The 24,638-nt window shown below is 33.9% G+C and overlaps 1 non-coding gene across 1 annotated transcript; it reads right to left on the minus strand.

The window, feature by feature from the left end:
• Window positions 1-23,248: 23,248 nt before the first annotated feature.
• Window positions 23,249-23,356, minus strand: LOC112767589 (small nucleolar RNA R71). The gene has a single exon (XR_003185030.1). It is a non-coding gene; the product is annotated as a small nucleolar RNA R71 (small nucleolar RNA).
• Window positions 23,357-24,638: the final 1,282 nt, after the last annotated feature.

The raw sequence follows: 24,638 nt of genomic DNA on the forward strand, positions 1-24,638 counted from the left end.
GCGGCTTCAACTTTGCAGAGAGCGGATTGCCCAATTTTGCCACCCAGTGGCAGTAGTGCCCCCGCATCCTCGTCTTTACGCCCTTTTCGTCCGCCCCACAACGAAGCACTACCTGCTCCACAGGCTTGCATGAATGATGTTCAAAACTCGGATCCGGAAGTCGAAGACTTAGACCCAGAGGCAGATGAGGTAGATTCTTTTGACCAATATGTTGATAAAATGTTTGCTACATCGGATGCTCAGAAGCGCAAGGGACGCAAGACCACTGAATTTTGAGATGTTAAAACAATTGGTATAGAAGAATTAATTCAATTATATTTTTCATTCAGCTATTTTCCCATGATGTCATCGCAGCTTGGCTCCAATGGTAACTAACATAGAATGAATATGTTTTACAGAATCTGATGGCACAATCAAACAGGTCAAACTGAGTGTGAAGGAAGCTATGAAGCCACCTAACAGAAGAAAGATCGTACTCAGGTTTAACAGTGCACTGCAACTAGTTGGGGATGAAGCAGGTCTGCTGAGCAGCGTTATGGGACTGCTAGGATCTGACTACACCAAATTTCCAATCTGCGAGAGGGACTGGAGAAAGGTTCGCACCAAGGACAAGGTCTATAATGAATGTGTAAAGGTAAAATGTTATTTTTTTCGTACCATTATAAACTCATAATTTGAACACTACTGACAACTTAAATTTAATGTTGCAGGAAATGTTTCATTTTGAAGAAGATAGTAGAGGAATTATCAAGCGTATAATATTCAAAATGTTAGGAAGGGCTTGGAAGGAAACGAGGAACATATTATACCATCACTGCTATGACTTAGAACTTTCACTTGAAGAAAATATTGAAAACCGCCCAGATGGAATTACTGCAGAGCATTGGAGATGGTTTCTCGATTATCGCAATAGTGAAGAGACACAGGTAATATAATTTTGTTTCATAGCAAAAAAAGTCTATTTATGTCACATTGAGTTAGTCAGAACTAGTGTCTAGTAACTCTTAATTTGATGGCATGACAGGAGAAGTGTAAGAAAAATGCTGAGAATCGATCAAAGCAGCTTTACACCCACACTGGCGGATCAAAAAGCTTGGCAAGGCTCGGAGAAGAAGAGGTAATCTATTTTTGAGAATGTTTGTGGACTATCTATTCATCTACTTATTCACTTTGTCATCATTATTGGTACAGTCAGAACGATAAGGGAGGAGAGTTAGTAGAGGAGAGTTGTATCTTTTAACGCATAGAAGAGCTAATGGCTCCTATGTCCATGATGCAGCTCGGGCTATTGGAGTAAGTAATGTGTTGAGAATCGGGAAGTAGTTTCTCCCATGTTTTAGTTTTTAAAATTTTATTTGAAGTCTGTGCGGTTAGCGACTAGCTAATAAATTACTATAATTGCTTATCTATGAGTGTAGGAAAGAATTGAGGCTATTGAGCAACGTGATGAATCCTCTAGACTGTTGTCTCAGAATGATTCGCTTGCTCAAGCTCTCAAAAATGAGCACCTGGGTAGGTTGTGTGGCATGGGGTTGGGGCCCACTTCTAGCCAAGTCTTCGATATGAATTCCCATCAACCGAACAATGGTTTTGAAAGGGAGGAGAGCCAAAGGGTGCTACTTGAACTACAAGCAGAGTTGGCAGCAAAGAAATTGAAAAGGAAGGCAATGGAGGATGAAGTAGCAGTTGAGAAGACCAAAAGACAGGCAGTGGAGGATGAAGTAGCAGCTGAAAAGACAAAAAGACAGGCAGTAGAGGATGAAGTAGCAGCTGGGAAGGTCAGGATGCAGGCAATGGAGAGTGCTTTGATATGTCTACTTCAAGGGTAAGGTGGGAAGTTGCCATCAAACGTCGCCGCATGGATGAGTGTGTTGGAGGGACAGAATAGAAAGTAGATCTTAGGATTGTGGAACCTTTTTTCTTTCAGATATACACTTTTTTGGTGTTGATTATGCAACTCTTAGTAAGGAATACACTTTATTGATATTCGGATAATTATATCAATTAAATTAATGGTTTTGCTATTGTCGTTTACCTTACAATTTATTTTTTGGGATATAAAATAATTTAACTTACTAATATTAAGAAGGATTAAAAACAACAAAAAAATGTACATTAAAATAAAAAAGAGCATTGATTGCCAGTATTTTTGCGGCCATTTAACCGAAATAGCCGTTAGAAATTTGAAAAATCAGGTTAGGAGATAGCGGTGGTTTTAAACCGCCGCCAGTTACATTTGAAGAAACAGTGGCCGTTAAACAACAGCGTTTTCAAACCACCGATCATTACATTTGAACAAAACCGTGGCCATTAAACAGCAGCGGTTTCGAACTGCCGATCTTTTTTGGTGGATCACTGTTAGGCAGATCGTGGTGGTTTCAAACCGACTCTAAGCATTTCAACGCTATTTCTGTGTTTTGTGGCGTTTGTGCCAGCGGTTCCTAAGAACCGCTGCAAAATCATATAACCACCCCCTAATAGGCAACGCTTAACTAACCGTTGGAATCCCGTTTCGCGGCGGCTTTAAACCGCCGGAAATCACTCCAAAAAGTGCCACAATTTCCAATGTTGGAGGATTTTTTACCTTAACCCACTGAAGTTTGTGATGAATATCACTCATGGCTCATACTAGAGCACTCCTAAACAACCAAAATCACAAGATTTCCTCAAAACCCAAACCAAATTTGAATTTAAAGAAGAAAACGAAAACTGGGCAAAAGACATTGAGATAATCACCACAAAACTTAGATAGAATTATAGAGGAAGAGAAGAGCGACGTGTGGCCACAAACGGCTCGTCAATCAGAGTTCCAGAGAGAAAGTTATGGTGATTTGAAGTTGGAGCTAGGATTAGGTTTTCTCCTCTCTTCTCTCTTCTCCAAATCTGCACCAAAAACCCCTTTTTTTAGGGTAAATGAGCTGAAATGCTCATAACTAATGTTTATATATGTTAGGTCTTGGGCCCACTTGGGCCCGGTTCACTTATTTTTGTCTGTTGGCCTAATTTTGGGCCAAAATCTTTAAAATTAGAGTTTTAAATCGTATTTTAAATATTTCTACCTTTCCTAATTATAAATCCTAACTTCTTAACCTTATTTACTTATAATCAATTTTCTCAGCTACAGTACCAGACAGATCTCAGCCGGTACTGCCAGTCAAATTTCCAATGTGCGTTTTTACGTAGAAAATTATGTTTTCCGACTCAGAAAAATTCACTGAATCCAAATATGATATTTAAATCATCAAATTCCGATTGCTAGATTTTCTAACCACATTCGCTCCTATTTAATTTATTATTTAATTAATTACGATTTGACTGGTTTTTACACGATTTTGATTGGTAAATATGGGAGACTATGATATCATTCTTATCTTAAAGAAAAAAATTGTGAATCCTCGGTTGTTATACGTTGCACAACTGTTGACGCAAGAAGAAAGGGACAACAAGGAGGGAGACCATGATAGTTATGAGAACCCATAGCTAGAATTTCTTTTCATACTTTGTTATTCGACATTTCTTTTATTTTGTTTAGTACTTTGTTGTTTGACATTTCTTTTATTTCATACATTTAATTTGACATAAAAAATAATTGACATCTTCATAAAAAATATTGACATCTTCATTTGTTGTTTTAATTAAAAATAAATTTAGTTTTGATTATGTTTAATGGTAAATAAATATTGATTGTGGAAATTAATTTTTCCATAATCTGGACATTACCTTCGAATTTACAAAGCAAAAAATTCCGTACGTAATTCATTATTTTAATTTTTAAAATTAAAAGTAGTTAATAATTACTGTCAGAATTACTAACGAAGATATTCGACGATAATTACTATTAGATTTAATCTGACGTAATTGTTAAATAGTTTTGTCAGTACTGGTGATATTTTTTGTCTGATTAATCCGATGATAACAATTTTTTGCCAAGCTTATTTTTGAGAGATGTTGTCTAACAGTAATATATTATTATTAAATAATTATAGAGAATCCAACGTAAGTTCAATGGTTTCGACCTAATTTTTTGTAGTAAAAAAAAATTGAAGAAGAAAAAAATAATGGTAAAATTGGAATATAAAAAGGATTTATATAGTAAAAATAAAATTGAAATTTATTTTATATATTGAGAATAAAATTATTAAAAATAAACATATTTTTAAAATTTTTTAAAATATTTGGGATAAAAAAATACTTTATATATTATACTACTAGGATCACTACATTATGATGAATATGATAAAAAAGGTGGTTTTTGTTTTTTGCATTTGAAAAGAATTTTAAAATTACCATTAATGTTTAATTTTATTTAATTTAATTTTGTTTCTAATATTTGAAATGAGTATTGAATCTAACCGTACAACTATTTATTTGGTTTCCAAAATATATTCTTAGCAATATGTCATAATTTTAATACACCCAAAAAGTATTAATTAGAAATACATTAATCATATAAAATTATTCAGAGTCTCTGTTATGGAAAGAAAATCTCATTTATGAGAATCTATTTCTTGCTAACAATCATTAAATACAGATAAAAAAGTAATTAATGAGATCAATATATGTATTATTCAACATTGACTAATATATATAATATGGAGGGAAGAAATTAATGAAAATAAATAAATAAATTTTATTATTCAATTTAGTTATCATTTATAACAAATTTTACATAAGTCGCTGCTCTATTCAAGAAAAAAAATCTTGCTTAGATTCATCTTCATTTTGACTAAAAATGCATAGTAACAAGATAAATAAATTCGAAAGAATTTTGTGATGAATTTATAGATTTTTAAAGGAAGAGGAAAATATTGGGCTAATATTTTTATTAATATTAGCTAGTAGTTTATTTTTATATTATTAAGATTATGATTTAGGATTTAAAATTTAGTATAAAAAAATCTTTAATATGTCGGTATTGACAAAAAAAAAGGATAAAATTTTTTGATCATGTAGTATTAATAAAAAAAAAATTAAGTCTTTGAAGAATTGCATGGTGGACTTATAGGTACGAGACGAAAACGGATGAAAGATTGGAAAGGATGAATCGTATCCATCATAGCAATTTCTGAATTTTTAATTTCTCTTTCATGTGAACAAGTTTTTTTTTCTTTTTCATTAAAAATCAAGTATAAATATCAGAGATAATAGTTAGGATTCAATGTAATTTGCTAATAATAATAAGCTTACTATGTGTTCTCTAAATTGTTTTAGGCTAAGTAGCTCCTTTTTCATGCTTTGCCAAGATTCATTACTTAATTTTATATATTTTTTTTACATCATATGTAGAAATGTGGATAATGAGTATTACAGAAAGCATTCATCATCAAGTCAATAAAGTACCAAAATATTCTATTGTGCTAATGAATGTAAGTCGTCTTCTCCTTCTTTTAAATAAGGTTATGCCTGTATGGATGTTTTATTATTACCTTCATAATATATATGATACAAGCAAGATTAGTTCTTGTTGTTTTCATAAACAAAAGTTAAAGTAACCAACATAGTTTATGTTTGTTTATTATTAAAGGTTTGAATGATGAGGAGCCACTATCGTTACTTTATGGAGCACTATTTAATGAGGTTAGAAATGTATCTCTTTTTTTCAACAAGATTTAAATATATAAAATTTTGTGGTTATTTGAATCATAACTGAATTTATTAAATAATCATGATCTAGAATATACAATGTCACAGCAAAAGAAAGAGGGACAAAGAAACCAATCTATCATTGATTCAAAGAACAACAAGAACACTTCTTCAAAGGATTCACTTCCTATACATATAGATAGAGGAATCAAGTAACAAATGTATCTTAAGTTGTAAAAAGTTTGAACATTAAAAAAAGTACAAATTTATTTTGAGATAGCCTAATACACCCGCTTGTAGATATTTTTTGTCTTGTTGGCAAATATCACATACTATCTTTCGTATCAATCTTCTTTCAATCTTCTTAAAAGTCTTCTTGATTTTGATCTTCATACAAGATACTTGATCAAAGCATTCATTTTTCAAACTTTATTGGATTACACCTAAAATTATCCAAAATAAATAGAAATATATATCAATTCAAATTTTAACTTTTAAATAATATATTCTCATTATTTTCTATGAATTATATATACTTGAAAATAATTCATCATATTTTTAGACAATATTATCTATTAAGAGATGTATATTTTACGATAAATTATGCAATTATCATCTATAATTTTTTTCCAGAAAATACCTTAAATTAAAAGGAAAATAGCATAAATTGTGTTAGTTCAACTTTTAATCATGACCTTGACAAGAAATAATTTGTCCATAAAACCTATTGTGAACATAGCATAAGCTAAAAGGTAAGCTAAAAGAGAAGAACACCACTACTTACCTCCAATATAGGAGAAAATTTTTTGGTACTTTATTGATTTGATATTGATGAATCTCTTTTCTAAAGTTTACTATCACCATTTCTTCTATACATATATGTGATGTTTAGAAAGATATGAAATTAAGTAGTGGCTCTTGGCATATTTGGAGAAATGAGCCATTATTAGCGCTACAATAATTTAGAGAACACACCGGTTTAAAAAATTACTGAAAATCCCAACTGATTTCATGATATTTATACTTGTTTTACAGCAAACAACTTGACTTAATTTATGAGAAACGTAAAAAAATTATAAACAAAATTTATAAATAAATTGTCAAGTGTAAGTAAAGATTTTTTTTTAGAATTGAGTAATATATCTTATAAAATTTATTAACTTATTGATTGAAATTAACTTCTTTCCTTTATTGTATATTTCTGTTAATGTAATTCTTTGACACCATAAAAGGATAATTTTTTTTCCACATTAATTTATCATTATAGTTAAAATTATATAATAAATAAATGATGTCAAAATATATTCATAATATTATTAAAGAAAAATAATATAACATCTAGGAATAATATCTTGTTACGATTTTATATTGATTTACTTTGATATTAAGTTGATTCTACTATTATGATTAGATTATATCATTAGTCAATACAGAAGCACTTCTTATTGTATATTTTATGTAATATTTGACTATATTTTTTTTAATTTAAATATATTATTTACCGATTTAAGTTGAAATTATAATATAACATGTTTTCGCATGTTATAACTACGAAAATGTATCAAATTCTTTTACCGCATTTTCGCATTCTTAGATAGCAAAATGAGATCAATTTGAATATACATTTTCGCAGTCCATGATTGCGAAAATAGAATTGAATTTTGGCTATATATTTGCAATCAATGGCTGCATTGATGAAGGAAAAAAGGTAAATTGTTTGTACCAAAGTAGGTGTGGGAAAGGAAGTTTTGGGATGAAAAGAGAAAGAAAGGATTTAGTAGAGAAAATGAGAAATATAAGGGAAGAAAGGATTAACAAATCAAATAATCACACGCACTACATATATTGCTTGATTGAATGAAGACATGCATGTAACACCCTACCACACAGAGTTTTACGCTTAAATCGTAAAACAGAGGTGGTATGGCATTATGACCTCTAAAATAAAAGATACATACATAATATAATCGAAAGAATATAATATCTGAGAGCCTTCAAGGATGGTTAAAACAAAATCATGAAATTAAAGCGCAATGATGGAGTAAGGCGGGAGTCAGCCAATTAAGAAGTCAATATAAAAACAGCGTTGCGAGTATAGTTTTTAACCAGCTAAAATTTGCCTCATCAATTTAGAAAGGTTGTCACAAAAGTTTAGAATAAAAATACTGGGAGTATGAGTCCCAAGTCGTCTCCCAACGAGTTGCCAAAAAGAGTGCTAATTTATTAATCAGGAGTTTTCCAAGAGATTTCGAGAGTTGAGTGACAGAAAATAAACAATTGTAAATAAGTGCAATGAAAATTAAAAGGAATTTATATTATCCAAAATAAAAAGCCTTGACTGGGGGAATGATTAATTGGAAGTTCTATCCTTGTTGGAATTTTCTCAAGTGTAGTATAAAGAGGTTGTTATTTTCACTTAGTTAACCCTTACTAAATAAAGGAAAGCCAAGTGATTGAGCTAACTCTTATTCGCAAATCCTAGTCCTCTCCCTTGGGAAGGTCTAGCGTTAGTAAATATAGAATTAGCTAACAACTTCCAATTTAACTAATCACTTGAGCATTCTAACTCTCAAGTGTCTCCTCTTAATCAACCCCCATGTCAAGTAGGGAACTACTCTATTGACATGGATACCATCTTTATTATTGGGAGTTTGGAATAGAAAAGAGATATAATAATTTAAATAAAATAGAGATTCAAAATTAATTAAAAGTAAAAGTAATCCTTTGCATTAACAATCCATGAAAATAATCCAATTGTAACTCTAAACAAGAATTAAGAATATGGTATAAATAAATAGGAAGTAAGAAAACAAACTAGAATAGTATCTTCAACGGAGGTGATGACTCTTCAATATCCAAAGGCAAAAGCATAAAACTAATAAACTATGAATGTAAAGAAAACCTAGAGGAAGAGTAAATTCTCTCTAGATTCAGATCTGAAAACCTAAAACTATGCTAATGAGAATGTGCGTTGAGTCTCTGCACGTTCCCTGGCTCTAGTCTGTGTTTCGGGGCCGAAAACTGGGTCAAAACTCGGCCCGAAATCGCCCCCAGTATTTTCTGTTATTTCTGCAGATCACGCATACGCGTCAGTCACGCGTGCGTGTCGCTGGTCGTTTTGGCGTGTCACGCGTACGCGTCAGTCACGCGCACGCGTCTTCGTGCAAACTCCAATCCACGCGTACACGTCAGGCACGCGCACGCATCGCTGCAAATTTCTCCGTGTCGCGCACTCGCGTGAGCCATGCGTGCGCGTCGATGCTCGCTGGTTATCTCCTTAGTTTCTTGTGTTCCTTCCATTTTTGCAAGCTTCCTCTCCATTCTCTAAGCCATTCCTACCCTATAAAGCCTGAAATACTTAACACACGGATCACAACATCGAATGGTATAAAGGAGAATTAAAATACACAAATTAAAGATCTCTAGGAAGTAAGTTTTCAACCATAGAACAAAACTAGGAAGGGATTGTAAAATCATGTAAATCATATGAATAAGTGGGTAAGGACTTGATGAAACCACTCAATTAAACACAAGATAAACCATAAAATAGTGGTTTATCACGCAACAATTAGAAATAGCGTTTCCTTACGTACGAAGAAAGCACACACACACACACACACAATATATATATATATATATATATATATATATATATATATATATATATATATATATATATATATATATATATATATATAGATAATAAGAGTGGAGGGTCAAGGATACAAAATATTCAAGCTCCAAGCTCAACCTGCGAAGCTAAGGCTAAATTGGAGAATACATATACGTATATATACAAATCAAGTCCCAAAATACTCAAAAACAAATCCTAGTTCTCCATACAACCTCAATGAGGCACAAGAGCTAAACAGAATAAGGAGAAGTCTACACAATACATATATATATATATATATAGCAAAATAATCCTAAAAGGTAAAGTGCCAACTCTGCAGTGACAGGAACTCTAGACGCTTAACGAGGTGTCTCTCGATCTGCATCTAAAAAACACAAATATCCATATGGAATGAGAATCAGGGGTTCTCAGCATGGTAAAGGTGTCACATACATAAGATATAAAGTCATGGGAAAGCCAGAGGCTATCCTAGAACTCCGACATTTATATTATAGAACTTAACGATTTAAAACAGAAACCATAAACATGGTGGTTCTCTAAGGTTCTTAAACTTAACCAAACTCTCACTAAACTCATCCAAAACCCTTCTCATTCCTCCAAAATCCTCCAGAACACCAATAGAGTCACACAGAGACGGATCTACTTTCAATCATGTGGGGACAAGTGCTCCCATTGAATTTTCATATAGCTTCATGTAGAATACATAAAAAAATATATATTTGCTCCCACTCAAAAAATAACTTTGACCCCACTAATTTTTTTTGGTTCACACACTTTTCAGTGTATAAAAATAGAAAAAAATACACGAAACATACACATTAATCAATAATAAATATATAAAAACACTGATACGAAGCACATCAATTCAATTTTAATATAATGAAGAGTAATTCGGTGCTGAACAAATTAAAAAAAATTAAATAAATATAATGAAGAGTCAAAATTTGACTCCATTAAATTTTTTTTATTATAAAAGATTAAAAATTTATCCATGAAAAATATATTTAGTTCGCTTAATATTAATAAAAAAGTAATATCTAAATTATTTGAATATTTAAAAATAATTTTAGATTTTTGGTATGTTTATGTAAATAAATATTACTAAAGAATTCTTTTATAAATTGCCTATATCAAAATTTGTAGCAAAATTTTAAAATTTAATCAATGAAAGACTAAAAAAATTGAAAATAAGATATAAAAAAATATTGTTTGAAATTAAATGGCTTAGTTTCTAAAATAAAAAAAATTTACATAAACTCGAAAGAATATTATTTTTTATTGGTATTTCTTTTAAATTAGTTTTAGGTTTGCTAGTAACAACAACATTAGTTGAAGAAACCTCTTTGATTATAAATATTATAAAAAGTCGATTTTGTAATTATATGGGAGATGAATTTTTAAATAATTGTTCAATAACATATATAGAAAGAAAAATATTTGATTGTATTGACAATTGAAAGAAAATATAAAACCTATTTAACTTATTATTTTGGTGTTTAAATTTATTTGTTAGACAATTTGAAAACTAATTATATTTTATATTTTACCATAACAAAATATATTTATAAAAATTATTATCATATTATATATACATTGCCCCCACTGATAAAATTTTCTGGATCTGTCACTGGAGTCACACATACAAAGACAAACACAATTAGAGTACAGTTAATGCAGGTAACAAGTATGACAAATAGCATATTGATTCACATAGGAAAACTCAATTAATGCACAAGCAAACAAAACAAGCATATGCATATGATATATGCTTGTCCTATGGCTGATGAGTCTCATCTGTCGGTTATAAAGCCAACTTGACATGTTCAGCTACTAAACCCTAGACAATGCCCCGTGCACTCATCCCCAAGAGTCTATGCATAGTTTTTTCCCATTCTTAATTAATTTTAGCTCATTGGGCGAATTTCTGGGGAGTTAAAGTGCCCAGCCACATGTTGCTGTAAGGTCAACAGAATATCAGTCTCGACCTGGAGCACGTGGTGGCAAGCTATTGCATTTATCCAAAAAAACTCGTATCTCAAATAAAAGAAGTACATAAGCCACATTATCATTCATATTCATTCATACTCAGGCAAAATCATTCATTAGGGCCATATTTATTATATATACATCATATTTCTGCACTTCCCCTTCATAATTCGTCATGTCTCAAGCATTTTTCACCTCCAAGTTATCCCATTTTCATAGCTTAATCCCTTCACTATACTTAAAACTAATATTTAAGGTCTAAAAGAGTAAAAATAGAGGTTTAGAGGTTTAAAATCATGGTTAAAACACAAAAACTCAATTTGCTGAAAAACAGGGACCCGCATTCGGGAACCATGTCCCGCGTATGCGGATGTGATATTTTTCCCAACTCACGTACCTACCCTTTGACCGCGTATGCAAGTACACTAAACAGAGGCGAATGACCGCGTAAGTGGCCATGTTCCCGCGTACGCGAGTGCCCCATTTTCCCATGCCGCGTAAGTGGCACGTGCCCGCGTACGTGAGCACGCCGGACAGAGGCGAATGGACGCGTACGCAACCATAATCCCGTGTACGCACCCCCTTCATTTTCCTTAAAAAGCTGCTAAAATGCAGATTTCACATTTTATAACTCCAACTTCCGACGCACATAACTCTTTCGTTAAAAATCGTTTTTCATCCATTCTTCGAATGGCATAAACTTCACGGACCCAATTTTCATATAAAACAAGTTTGGAAAAGTTTAGGGATCTGGAAGCTGAGTTATGGCTCGCCGAAGTTCGGCCAAAAGTTTAGTTTTTCACAAAACTTCTCCAACCTCTCTTTTACCAAAATCATAACTCATTACCAACACTCCAAGCCTTCAAACAACACCAAAACATACTAAAGCACATCTTATGATTTCACATTCATATCATAGCACTCCCATACACAACTTCCCCAATTCAACCACCAACCATTCACATTCAATACCACATCTATACTCAATCATCAATATATCATTGTTATTTAAAATAATCATTATTTCAACAACCATTCTCCACATCCATTTAACAACCAACATACCTAATACCCACATCAAACAACACATAATTCAATAATTAAAACTACCAAAAGTACACCAACATATGACTCATCTTATCCTATGGTCGTCTAGCCTAAGTTTTCACAAGGCATTATATATTACACACGAGAAACCAAAACCATACCTTGGCCGATTTCTCCGCTAAGCCAAAGACACCCCAAACTCGCAAGATCACAAGCCTCCAACACCAAAAACTCAGCACCTAAGGCTCAATCAAGCTTCCAATCTCTTCAAATGAGTTCCAAATTCACATATACACTACCTAACATATATTATCACATTTATATACCAAATTTCAATACCCAAACATATATAATCAAGGGATTCACTAGGGTTTATGGGTCCTTACCTTACCCGTGCCTCAAGTCAACAAAAACCTGCTAATTTCTCATGCTAATTGGATCCTAAAACATCAAAGAATAAAAAATCTCAACACCTCACAACATTGAATTTTCAAAATTGGGGAGTAGAGAATTGAAACTGAAGAGGTGACTTCCTTACCAAATTGAGTATTGGGCTTTGTAAAGTTCGACGCGATGAACACGTAGGTACAAACGGTGTGGGAATCGGAGCTTGGAGTTGGAAGATATATAAATTTGAAGTTGGGGTTAGGGTTGGGAGCTTACCTCCTTCTTCCATTGTGTTCAACATTCTTCGCATGCTAAGGAAGAGAAAATGAGCTGATGCTCATTGTTTAAGTGTTTTGGGTTGGGCCCTTGGGTCCAGTTTGGCCCGTTCGGTCCAATCTTGGGTCAAATTCTTTAAAATTAGTGTCAAAATTCATGTTTTAATTAATTCTTCCTCATTAAACTATAAAATTAAATTTTCTAATTTCTTGGATTAATAATTAATTTATTGGTTAATTATTCGCTAATTATGCGAGGTTTACATCTTATCCACCTAAATAAGATTTTTTCCCACAAAATTCAAATTTAGTTACTTGAGAACAAGTGTGGATAGTCCTTCTTCATTTCGGACTCAAGTTCCCACATGTGTTCTTTGATTACAGCCCGAATCCAAACAACTTTCACCAATAAAACCTTTTTTCCGTGCAATCGTTTAATGCTGGTGTCATCAATTCTAACCGGAATTACTTAAAGTGTCAAATCTTCTCTTACTTGAAGCGATTAAGGTTCCAGGACATGGCTGGCATCGGGAGTATACTTCCAAAGCTGCAAAACGTGAAACATATCGTGTAGGTTCAAAAGATGCGGCGGTAAGACAATTCTATAGGCTACCAGTCCAATTCTCTTCAGAATTTGAAACAGACTGATATAACGAGGGTTTAGTTTCTTCGTCATGATTGCTCTACCCACTCTGGTTATCGGTGTGACCCTTAGGAACACATGATCTTCTTTCTCAAACTCTAAGGGCTTTCGCCTCTTGTCGGTGTAGCTTTTCTGGCGGCTCTGAGCAGTAAGCATTTGGCCTCAGATTCTCTTGATCTGTTCATCAGTTTCAGCTATCATTTCAGGCCCTAACAAGCTTGTTTACCCAGCTTCATACTAGCATAGCGGAGATTGACACTTTTACCCATACAAAGCCTCATATAGAGCCATTCCGATTCTCGCATGGTAGCTGTTATTATACGCAAACTCCACTAGTGGCATATACTGATCCCAACTCGCCAGCTGGTCTAAAACACATGCCCTTAGTATATCCTTTAAGGTTTGAATCGTTCTCTCCGATTGACCATAGGTTTGAGGCTGATACGTAGTGCTTAAACTTAATTGAGTTCCAAATGCTCGTTGAAAAGCTCCCCAAAACCTTGAGGTGAAATAAGGATCTCTGTGGGAGATTATGGTGGTAGGCATGCCATGCAACCTCACAATTTCTTTGATGTACAAGCATGCTAGTTCCTCTAAGGTACAATTCATTCGAATGGGTAAAAAGTGAGCCGACTTTGTCAGCCGATCCACAATCACCCAAACAGCGTCAAATCCAGCTCAAGTTCTTAGGAAACCCAACATAAAATCCATTACGATGCTCTCCCGTTTCCATTGTGGAATCTCTAAAGGCTGAAGGGTTCCAAATGGTCTCTGATGTTCGGTTAGTCAAGCACTTAGATACATGCAATGTTACGTCGTTCTTCAGTCCCGGCCACTAGAACATTGCTTTCAGATCATGGTATATCTTAGTACTTCCCAGGTGAATAGAGAATCCGCTCTTATGTGCCTCCTTCAAGATATCTCGCCATAAATTCCCAACATTCGGCCTGCAACTCCTGTACCTTCATATTCCATCTCCGTCCCATAAAACTCTCCACTGCTTTCCTTTCTCAATTGCCGGCAACATCTTCTATAACTCTTGATCGTCTTGTTGAGCTTTTAAGATTTCAGACTTAAAGTCACTCAAAATTTGCAATTGACTTAAACACAGAGTATCAGACACCTTTTTGACCCCCCAAGTTCAGACTCTCAAATGCCTTTAGCAACTCTTCCTCTCGAATCATCATCTAAGCAGCACAAAATAATTTTCAGCTCAAAGCATCCGCCACAACATTAGCTTTCCCTGGGTGGTAGTTTAACTCGAACTCATAGTCTTTTAGCAGATCCATCCACCTCTGCTGATGCATATTCAGTTCTTTCTAATAAAAAAGGTACCTCAAGCTCTTGTGATCGGAGAATACTTGAAACTTGACGGCATACAGCTAATGCCTCCAAACTTTTAGAACAAACACAATGGCAGCAAGCTCTAGATCATGAGTAAGATAATTTATTTCATGCAGTCTCAACTGCCGTAAAGTGTATGCCATGAAATTACGGTGCTACATTAGCACATACCCCAAACCCTTCAATGATGCATCACAGTACACCTCAAAAAGTTCGTTAGGCTCAAGCAACACTAACACAGATGCAGTGGTCAACTTCTGCTTCAATTCTTGGAAAATTTCCCCGCATTCAGAGGTCCAAACAAATGGCGCATCCTTCCTAGTTAGCTTAGTCAAAGGCAAAGCAAGCTGCGAGAAACCCTTGATAAACTTTTGGTAATAACCCGCTTAACCGATAAAACTCCTAATCTCTGTCACAGAGGTTGGTCTCCTCCAATCCATTACCACCACCACCTTAGCAGGATCTACAACGATTCCTTGTTGACTTACCACATGATCAAGAAACTTCACCTCATCCTTCCAAAACTCGCATTTAGATAACTTGGCGTACAATTTTTTTTTCTTCAGGATTTGTAGCACAATCCGTAAGTGTTCCGCATGTTCTTCTTCGATTTTGGAATAAATGAGGATGTCATCTATGAAGACGACGACAAATTTGTCTAAGAACGGATGGAAAATCCGATTCATGTAGTCCATAAACACCGCCAGGGCATTAGTTAGCCCAAACAACATTATCGTATATTTATAGTGGCTATAACAAATTCTGAAGGCAGTTTTCAAAATATCCACGTCTCTCACTCTATCTGGTGATAACTAGACCTAAGGTCAATCTTGGAAAATACCCCAGTATCCTGCGGTTGGTCCATCAGATCATCGATTCTTGGTAACGGATATTTATTCTTCAAGGTGACTTTGTTCAGTTGCCGATAGCCTATACACAGATGCATACTTCCATCTTTCTTCTTCACCAGTAATACTGGCGCTTCGCACGAAGAAACACTCGGTCAGATGAAATTCTTACTCATCAGTTCTTCCAGCTGAGATTTAAGTTCAGTCAATTCCAACGGCAACTTTCGGTAAGGCGCAATTGAGATTGGCCCAGCTCCAGGCACCAACTCAATCGCAAACTCAATTTATCGAGGAAGAGGGAATTCAGGAATGTCGTCTAGAAACACTTCAAGAAATTCATTCATGACTAGAATCTGTTCTAAACATTGATCCTCATCCAACGCATTCGCAGCTAACAGTATAACACCCTAACATTCATATCCAGAACAATTTACTACAACAGAGTTCAGATAATAACTGATAAATCCCTATTTTATGATTCATCTTGTGCTCAAATAGAGTGTTTTTATCAATTCTTCACCCACTTATTCATATGAATTGCATGGTTTTACTTTCCCTTCCTTATTTTATGATATATATGAAAACATGTTTCCTATGCTTTAAATATATTAATTTTAATTATCCTTTATTACCATTCGATATCTAATTTGTGTGTTAAGTATTTTCAGGCTTCATAGGGAAAGAATGGCTTAGAGGACAGAAAGGAAACATACAAAATGAAAGGAAAGCACAAAAATGGAGTTTTGAGGAAAAGGCAGTGACGCGTACGCATGGATGACGCGGACGCCTGCCTAGCGCGAAATGGCATCGACGCAAACACGTGACTGACGCGGACGCATGCCTTGAGCAGAACGCAAATGACGCGGACGTATGACCAACGCGTACGCGTGACAAGAAAGAACTCAAAACCACGCGAACGCATGACAGACGCCACATACAGGAATCTGCAGAAAATGCCCCCAGTATTTTCTGGACCCTTTTTTGGCCCAAATCCAAGTCAGAAACACAGAATATAAGCTAGAGAATGGAGGAATCAAAAGAGGATGATATACAACATTCATAATACATAATTTTAGGTTTTAGATGTAGTTTTAGAGGGAGAGAGGTTCTCTCCTCTCTCTTAGGATTTAGGATTAGGATTAGGATTTAGGATTTCTATTATGATTAGGCTACTTTTCTTCAATTACAGGTTCAATGTTCCTTTAATTAATGTTTCTCTTCTACTTTTATTTATTCCAATGCTTTTACTTGTTAATGTTCCAATTTAGCTTATGAACCTTTTCATGTCAAAGATTTGAATATTCTATTTAATATTATTAGAGGTATTTCAGATTTATGATTGTTTTATTCTATTTATGATGCTTTCAATTTAATTTAGATTTATTTTTCCTTTTGGCTTTGGTTAAGTAATTGGTAACACTTGAGTTATCAGACTCAGCAGTTGATTGGAAATTAGGATTGCTGATTGATTTGGATCCCTCTAAAGCTAGTCTTTCCATAGGAGTTGACTAGGATAGGATTTCCAGTTCTCATACCTTGCCAAGAGTTTTCTTTATAATTATTAATTTATTTTTCTTGCCATTTAAATTACTGGTTCCCTATTTCAAAAACCAAAAAATACACCTTCTTGCCATTTATTAATTTAGTTTTCTTTATAATTATTAATTTATTTTTCTTGCCATTTAAATTACTTGTTCCCTATTTCAAAAACCCAAAAATACACATTTTTCTATAACCAATAATAAATCATACTGCCCTGTAATTCCTTGAGAAGACGACCCGAGGTTTAAATACTTCGATTATTTATTTTTATTGGGTTTGCTTAAGTGACAAACAAGTTTTTGTATGGAAGGATTATTGCTTGGTTTAGAAACTATACTTGCAACGAGAATTTATTGTGAATTCTAAACCATCAATCTTCAGTTCATCAAAATGTCGCCATCTCTGGCAAACTTTATTTTGGTGAACCACTTTTCAGACTCTCTTTCTATCCTATTTTGTTTATTTTCTATATTTTTATTTTTATTTTTATTTTATCTTATCTTATTTATCTTCCAGTACTTGCACATTTTTTCTTTTTCTGTATTTTTACTATATTTCTACATTTTGCACTTTGGTTTATATATATATATAGTTTAGTTTCACTTTTAGCTTATTAAGTTGTGATATAGAATATATGGATTAATTAGTTTAGTTTACCCTTTTAGCATACGATAATTTGGATTAATTGGAAATAAAAGAGTAAACTAGAAACTTTAGAATAACAGAATCACGACAATCCACACACTATATATATATAGCAGCAAATGTGAGTTAGTTAACAACATTTCTTCAAGGAAGAACACTAAGTTTTTAAGAGCCATCCTAAGATTCACATTGAGAATAATGGGAATTCTTGATTTCTACTTGCATGACATACATAACTGATATATGATTTTTGAGCCAAAGAACACACAACCCGTGAGTTTTTGAGCTTAATTGTATGGTTATATTCAACCATAAATTTTGTTCCTGTGTGTTTCGCACTTCTTTTCTATGCTTGTAATCTTTACTTTGTTTTAATCTATATGTCCAATATAGAATGTAGATACATACCCACATATGATTGAGGCCATCATTTGAATTTTCCCTCACTTATCCTAAATAAGCCTACCTCCTACATCACCCTTGTTAACCCCCTTGAACCTTTTAATCCCCTTTTGTTCTATAACCACATTACTAGCCTTAAGCAGAAAAACAAATTAAAAATTCCAAGTTGAATACTTGGTTAGCTTAAGATAGAGATTGTGTATCCACTAAGTGTGGGAAAACGTGGAAACATGAGTTGATAGGAAAGGATTAAATTAATAAAATAATCAGGATTTTGGGAGCATACTCATATGAAACCAAAATAAATAAAAATACCTTGTGCATTGAAAATGTTATGTTTATGTTTTAAAAAAAATTAAAATTTTTTTTCTTATTTAAGTAATTAATTAAGGGGACAGATTCGCCCCAATGATAAGTTTAATAAAGGAATCAATGCACATGGAGGTAAAAATAAAATAAACTTGGTACATGAGTATGTGACACAAAAGTGGGAGAAATTGGGCAAACCAGGATAATTTTAAATTTTCATAGAGTATGTATATGTTAGGTGAGATCTTAGACTAATTAAGGATTCAACTTATAGCTCACTTAGCCTTATATATACCCATATCTTTACCTTAGCCCCATTACAACATTGAAAAGACCTCATGATGTTTGTATGTATACATTGTATATTTGTTGATTGGTTAGATGAAGAACAAAGTTTTAGAAAGCAAGAATAGAAAAGAATAGAGTGATTAACCCCAAACACTGAGTGACTAGAGAGTAAACACAAAATCCAGTAAGGGTTCTGATTAGCGGATAATTTATACGCTTTTTGGCATTATTTTTACATAGTTTTTAGAATGATTTAGTTAGTTTTTAGAATATTTTTATTAGTTTTTAAATAAAAATCACATTTCTGGACTTTACTATAAGTTTGTGTATTTTTCTGTGATTTCAGATAATTTCTGGCTGAAATTGAGGGACTTGAGCAAAAATCAGGTTCAGAGGCTGAAGAAGGACTGCAGATGCTGTTGGATTCTGACCTCCCTGCACTCAAAGTAGATTTTCTGGAGCTACAAGAGTCCAAATGGCGTGCTCTCAATTGCGTTGGAAAGTAGACATCCAGGGCTTTCCAGAAATATATAATAGTCTATACTTTGCCCGAGTTTAGATGACGCAAGTTGGCATTCAACACCAACTCTCTGCCCTATTCTGGAGTTAAATGCCAGAAACAGGTTGCAAATCAGAGTTAAATGCCAGAAGCAGGCTACAACCTGGCGTTTAACTCCAAAAAGAGTCTCTACACATGAAAGCTCAATGCTCAGCCCAAGCACACACCAAGTGGGCCCGGAAGTGGATTTCTACATCATTTACTTCTCTCTGTAAACCCTAGTAACTAGTTTAGTATAAATAGAACTTTTTACTCTTGTTTTTAAACCTTTAAATCTTTGGATCATTTTTGAGACTATCCTTGTATCACTTTTGATCTCTTGATCATGTTTAGGGGGCTGGCCATTCGGCCATGCCTGGACCTTGTTCTTATGTATTTTCAACGGTAGAGTTTCTACACACCATAGATTAAGGTGTGGAGCTCTGTTGTTCCTCATGAATTAATGCAAAGTACTATTGTTTTTCTATTCAATTCAAGCCTATTTCTTCTCTAAGATATTCATTCACACACAAGAACATGATGAATGTGATGATTATGTGACACTCATCACCATCCTCACCTATGAACGCGTGCCTGACAACCACTTCCGTTCTACATGCAAACAAGCTTGAATGTGTATCTCTTAGCCTCCTGATCGTGAGATCAGAGTCTTCGTGGTATAGGCTAGAATTATTGGCGGCCATTCTTGAGATCCGAAAAGTCTAAACCTTGTCTGTGGTATTACGAGTAGGGTCTGGGAAGGGATGGCTGTGACGAGCTTCAAACTCGCGAGTGCTGAGCATAGTGACAGACGCAAAAGGATTACTGAATCCTATTCCAGTATGATCGAGAACCGACAGATGATTAGCCGTGCGGTGACAGCGCATTTTGGACCATTTTCACTGAGAGGACGGGAAGTAGCCATTGACAACGGTGATGCCCAACATACAGCTTGCCATAGAAAGGAGTATGAAGGATTGGATGAAGGCAGTAGGAAAGCAGAGATTCAGAAGGAACTAAGCATCTCCATACGCTTATCTGAAATTCTTACCAATGAATTACATAAGTATCTCTATCCTATTTTACGTTTTATTTATCTTTTAATTATTAAAACTCTATAACCATTTGAATCCGCCTGACTGAGATCTACAAGGTGACCATAGCTTGCTTCAAGCCGACAATCTTCGTGGGATCGACCCTTACTCACGTAAGGTTTATTACTTGGACGACCCAGTGCACTTGCTGGTTAGTTGTGCGAAGTTGTGACAAAGAATTAAGATTATGAACGTGCGTATTAAGTTTTTGGCGCCGTTACCCAAGAATGAACGATCACGATTTCGTGCACCAAGTTTTTGGCGCCATTGCTGGGGATTGTTCGAGTTTGGACAACTGACGGTTCATCTTGTTGCTCAGATTAGGTAAATTTTATTTTAATTATAAGCTTTTTGTTTTTATTATTTTTATTTTTATTTTCGAAAAAAATAAAAATTAAATTATTCTATGGCTTCAAAATTTTTAAGAATGAATTCTAGAGTTTCAAGATAACATGTTGAAGCCATGCTGGTTGTAAAGCCATGTCTAAATTCTTTTGGACTGAGGCTTCCTCTTCACATGCTTGAACTATGTATGCTGAAGCTTGGCTGGCCATTGGCCATGTCTAGTATTTTGGACCGGAGCTTTCACTGAAAGCTTGGCTGGCTAGTAAGCCATGTCTAATTCCTAGACTGGAGCTTTAGACTAACATTGCATGATTCCTGGAATTCTCATTAGAAATTTTGAAATCCTTATTTTTCTTTTTCAAAATAATTTTTGAAAAATCAAAAAAAATTTTTAATAAAATCATAAAAACCAAAAAAAAAAAAATTTTTGATGTTTCTTGTTTGAGTCTTGTGTCAATTTTTAAGTTTGGTGTCAATTGCATCTTTTTAATTTCATTAAAATTTTTGAAAACTCATGCATTTGTTCTTCATAATCTTCAAGTTGTTCTTGATGATTTTCCTTGTTTGATCTTTGCATTTTCATGTTTTGTGTCTTTTCTTGTTTTTCATATGCATTCTTGAATTATTAGTGTCTAGAGAATAAAAATTTTTAAGTTTGGTGTCTTGCATGTTTTTCTTTCCTTAAAAATTTTCAAAAATATGTTCTTGATGTTCATCTTGACATTCAAAGTGTTCTTGGTGTTCATCTTGACATTCAAAGTGTTCTTGCACGCATTAGTTGTTTTGATTCATAATTTTCATGTTTTGTGTCATTTTTTGTGTTTTTCTCTTTTTTCATTAAAAATTCAAAAATCAAAAAAATATCTTTCCCTTATTCTCTCATAAATTTTTGAAAATTTGGTTTGATTTAGTCAAAAAGTTTTTAAATTTAATTGTTTCTTATGAGTCAAGTCAAATTTTCAATTTAAAAATTCTATCTTTTTCAAATCTTTTTCAAAAATCAAATCTTTTTCATTTTTTCTTTCATAATTTCGAAATTTTCAAAATTTATTTTCAAAATCTTTTTCTTATTTCTATTTCATATTTTCGAAATTAATGCTAACAATTAATGTGATTGATTCAAAAATTTTAAGTTTGTTACTTGCCTAGTAAGAAAGGTTCAATCTTTAAATTTTAAAATCATATCTTTTTGTTTCTTATTAGTCAAGTAATCAACTTTAATTTTCAAAATCAAATCTTTTTAAATTTCTTTTTCAAATTTGTTTCAAAATAAATTTCAATCACATCTTTTTCAAAATCAATTTCAAAATCTTTTCTAACTTCTTATCTTTTCAAAATTGATTTTCAAATCTTTTTTTTCAATTAATCTTATCTTGTTTGATTCTTATCTTTTTCAAAACCACCTAACTAAGTCTCTCTCTCTAATTTTCGAAAATCACTAACCTCTTTTTCAAAATTCCTTTTTAATTAACTAATTATTTTAAATTTTAATTTAATTTAATTTCATTTTTCTTCTTAAAATTTTCGAATTTTAATTTTAATTTTAAATTAAAAACAAAAATATTTTTATTTTATTTTATTTAATTTTCGAATTCTTCCCTCTCTCATCTCCTTCTAATTTTTTATTTATCTACTAACACTTCTCTTCTACTCAAAAATTCGAATCCACTCTTCTCCTCTGTGTTCAAATTTTTATCTTTTCCTTTTTCTATTCTTCTCTTCTTATACTCACATAAGGAATCTCTATACTGTGACATAGAGGATTCCATATTTTCTTTTCTGTTCTCTTCTTTTTCATATGAGTAGGAACAATGATAAGAACATTCTTGTTGAAGCTGATCCTGAACCTGAAAGGACTCTGAAGAGGAAGCTAAGGGAAGCTAAAGCACAACTCTCTGGAGAAAATCTGACAGAAATTTTTGAAAAAGAAGGAGACTTGGCCGAAAATAATAACAATGGTGGAGATGCAAGGAAGATGCTTGGTGACTTTACTGCACCAAATTCTAACTTGCATGGAAGAAGCATCTCAATCTCTGCCATTGGAGCAAACAATTTTGAGCTAAAGCCTCAATTAGTTTCTCTGGTGCAATAGAATTGCAAGTTTCATGGACTTCTAGCAGAAGATCCTTTTCAGTTCTTAACTGAATTCTTGCAGATCTGTGATACTGTTAAGACCAATGGGGTTGATCCCGAGGTCTACAGGCTTATGCTTTTCCCATTTGATATAAGAGACAAAGCTAGAATATGGTTGGACTCTCAACCTAAAGATAGCCTGAACTCTTGGGATAAGCTGGTCACGGCTTTCTTAGCCAAGTTCTTTCCTCCTCAAAAGCTTAGCAAGCTTAGAGTGGATGTTCAAACCTTCAAACAAAAAGAAGGTGAATCCCTCTATGAAGCTTGGGAGAGATACAAGCAACTGACCAAAAAGTGTCCTTCTGACATGCTTTCAGAATGGACCATCCTGGATATATTCTATGATGGTCTGTCTGAATTATCAAAGATGTCATTGGACCATTCCGCAGATGGATCCATTCACCTAAAGAAAATGCCTGCAGAAGCTCAGGAACTCATTGACATGGTTGCAAATAATCAGTTCATGTACACTTCTGAAAGGAATCCTGTGAGTAATAGGATGCCTCAGAGGAAGAGAGTTCTTGAAATTGATACTCTGAATGCCATATTGGCTCAGAATAAAATATTGACTCAGCAAGTCAATATGATTTCTCAGAGTCTGAATGGATTGCAAGCTGCATCCAACAGTACTAAAGAAGCATCTTCTGAAGAAGAAGCTTATGATCCTGAGAACCCTGCAATAGCAGAGGTGAATTACATAGGAGAACCCTATGGAAACACCTATAATCCCTCATAGAGAAATCATCCAAATTTCTCATGGAAGGATCAACAAAAGCCTCAAAAAGGCTTTAATAATGGTGGAAGAAATAGATTTAGCAATAGCAAGCCTTTTCCATCATCCACTCAGCAATAGATAGAAAATTCTGAGCAGAATCCATCTAGCTTAGCAAATATAGTCTCTGATCTATCTAAGGCCACTCTAAGTTTCATGAATGAAACAAGGTCATCCATTAGAAATTTGGAGGCACAAGTGGGCCAGCTGAGTAAAAGAGTCACTGAAACTCCTCCTAGTACTCTCCCAAGCAATACAGAAGAGAATCCAAAAAGAGAGTGCAAAGTCATTACCTTACTTGGTGTGGCCGAACCCAGAGAGGAGGAGAAGGACGTGAATCCTAGTGAGGAAGACCTCCTGGGACATTCACTGACCAATAAGGAGTTTTCCTTCGAGGAAACAAAGGAATCTGAGGCTCATCTAGAGACCATAGAGATTCCATTGAACCTCCTTTTACCATTCATGAGCTCTGATGACTATTCTTCCTCTGAAGAGGATGAAGACATCAGTGAAGAGCAGGTTGCTAAATATCTAGGAGCCATCATGAAGTTGAATGCCAGTTTATTTGGTAATGATACTTGGGAGGATGAACCCCCCTTGTTCTCCAATGAACTCAGTGCATTGATAAGGCAGACATTGCCTCAGAAGAAATCGGATCCCGGAAAGTTCTTCATATCTTGTACCATAGGCACCATGACCTTTGAGAAGGCTCTGTGTGACCTTGGGTCAGGAATAAACCTCATGCCACTCTCTGTAATGGAGAAACTGGGAATCTTTGAGGTACAAGCTGCAAGAATCTCACTAGAGATAGCAGACAAATCAA

The sequence above is a fragment of the Arachis hypogaea genome, chromosome 17 (genome assembly GCF_003086295.3).
Source record: "Arachis hypogaea cultivar Tifrunner chromosome 17, arahy.Tifrunner.gnm2.J5K5, whole genome shotgun sequence".
NCBI lineage: Eukaryota > Viridiplantae > Streptophyta > Magnoliopsida > Fabales > Fabaceae > Arachis > Arachis hypogaea.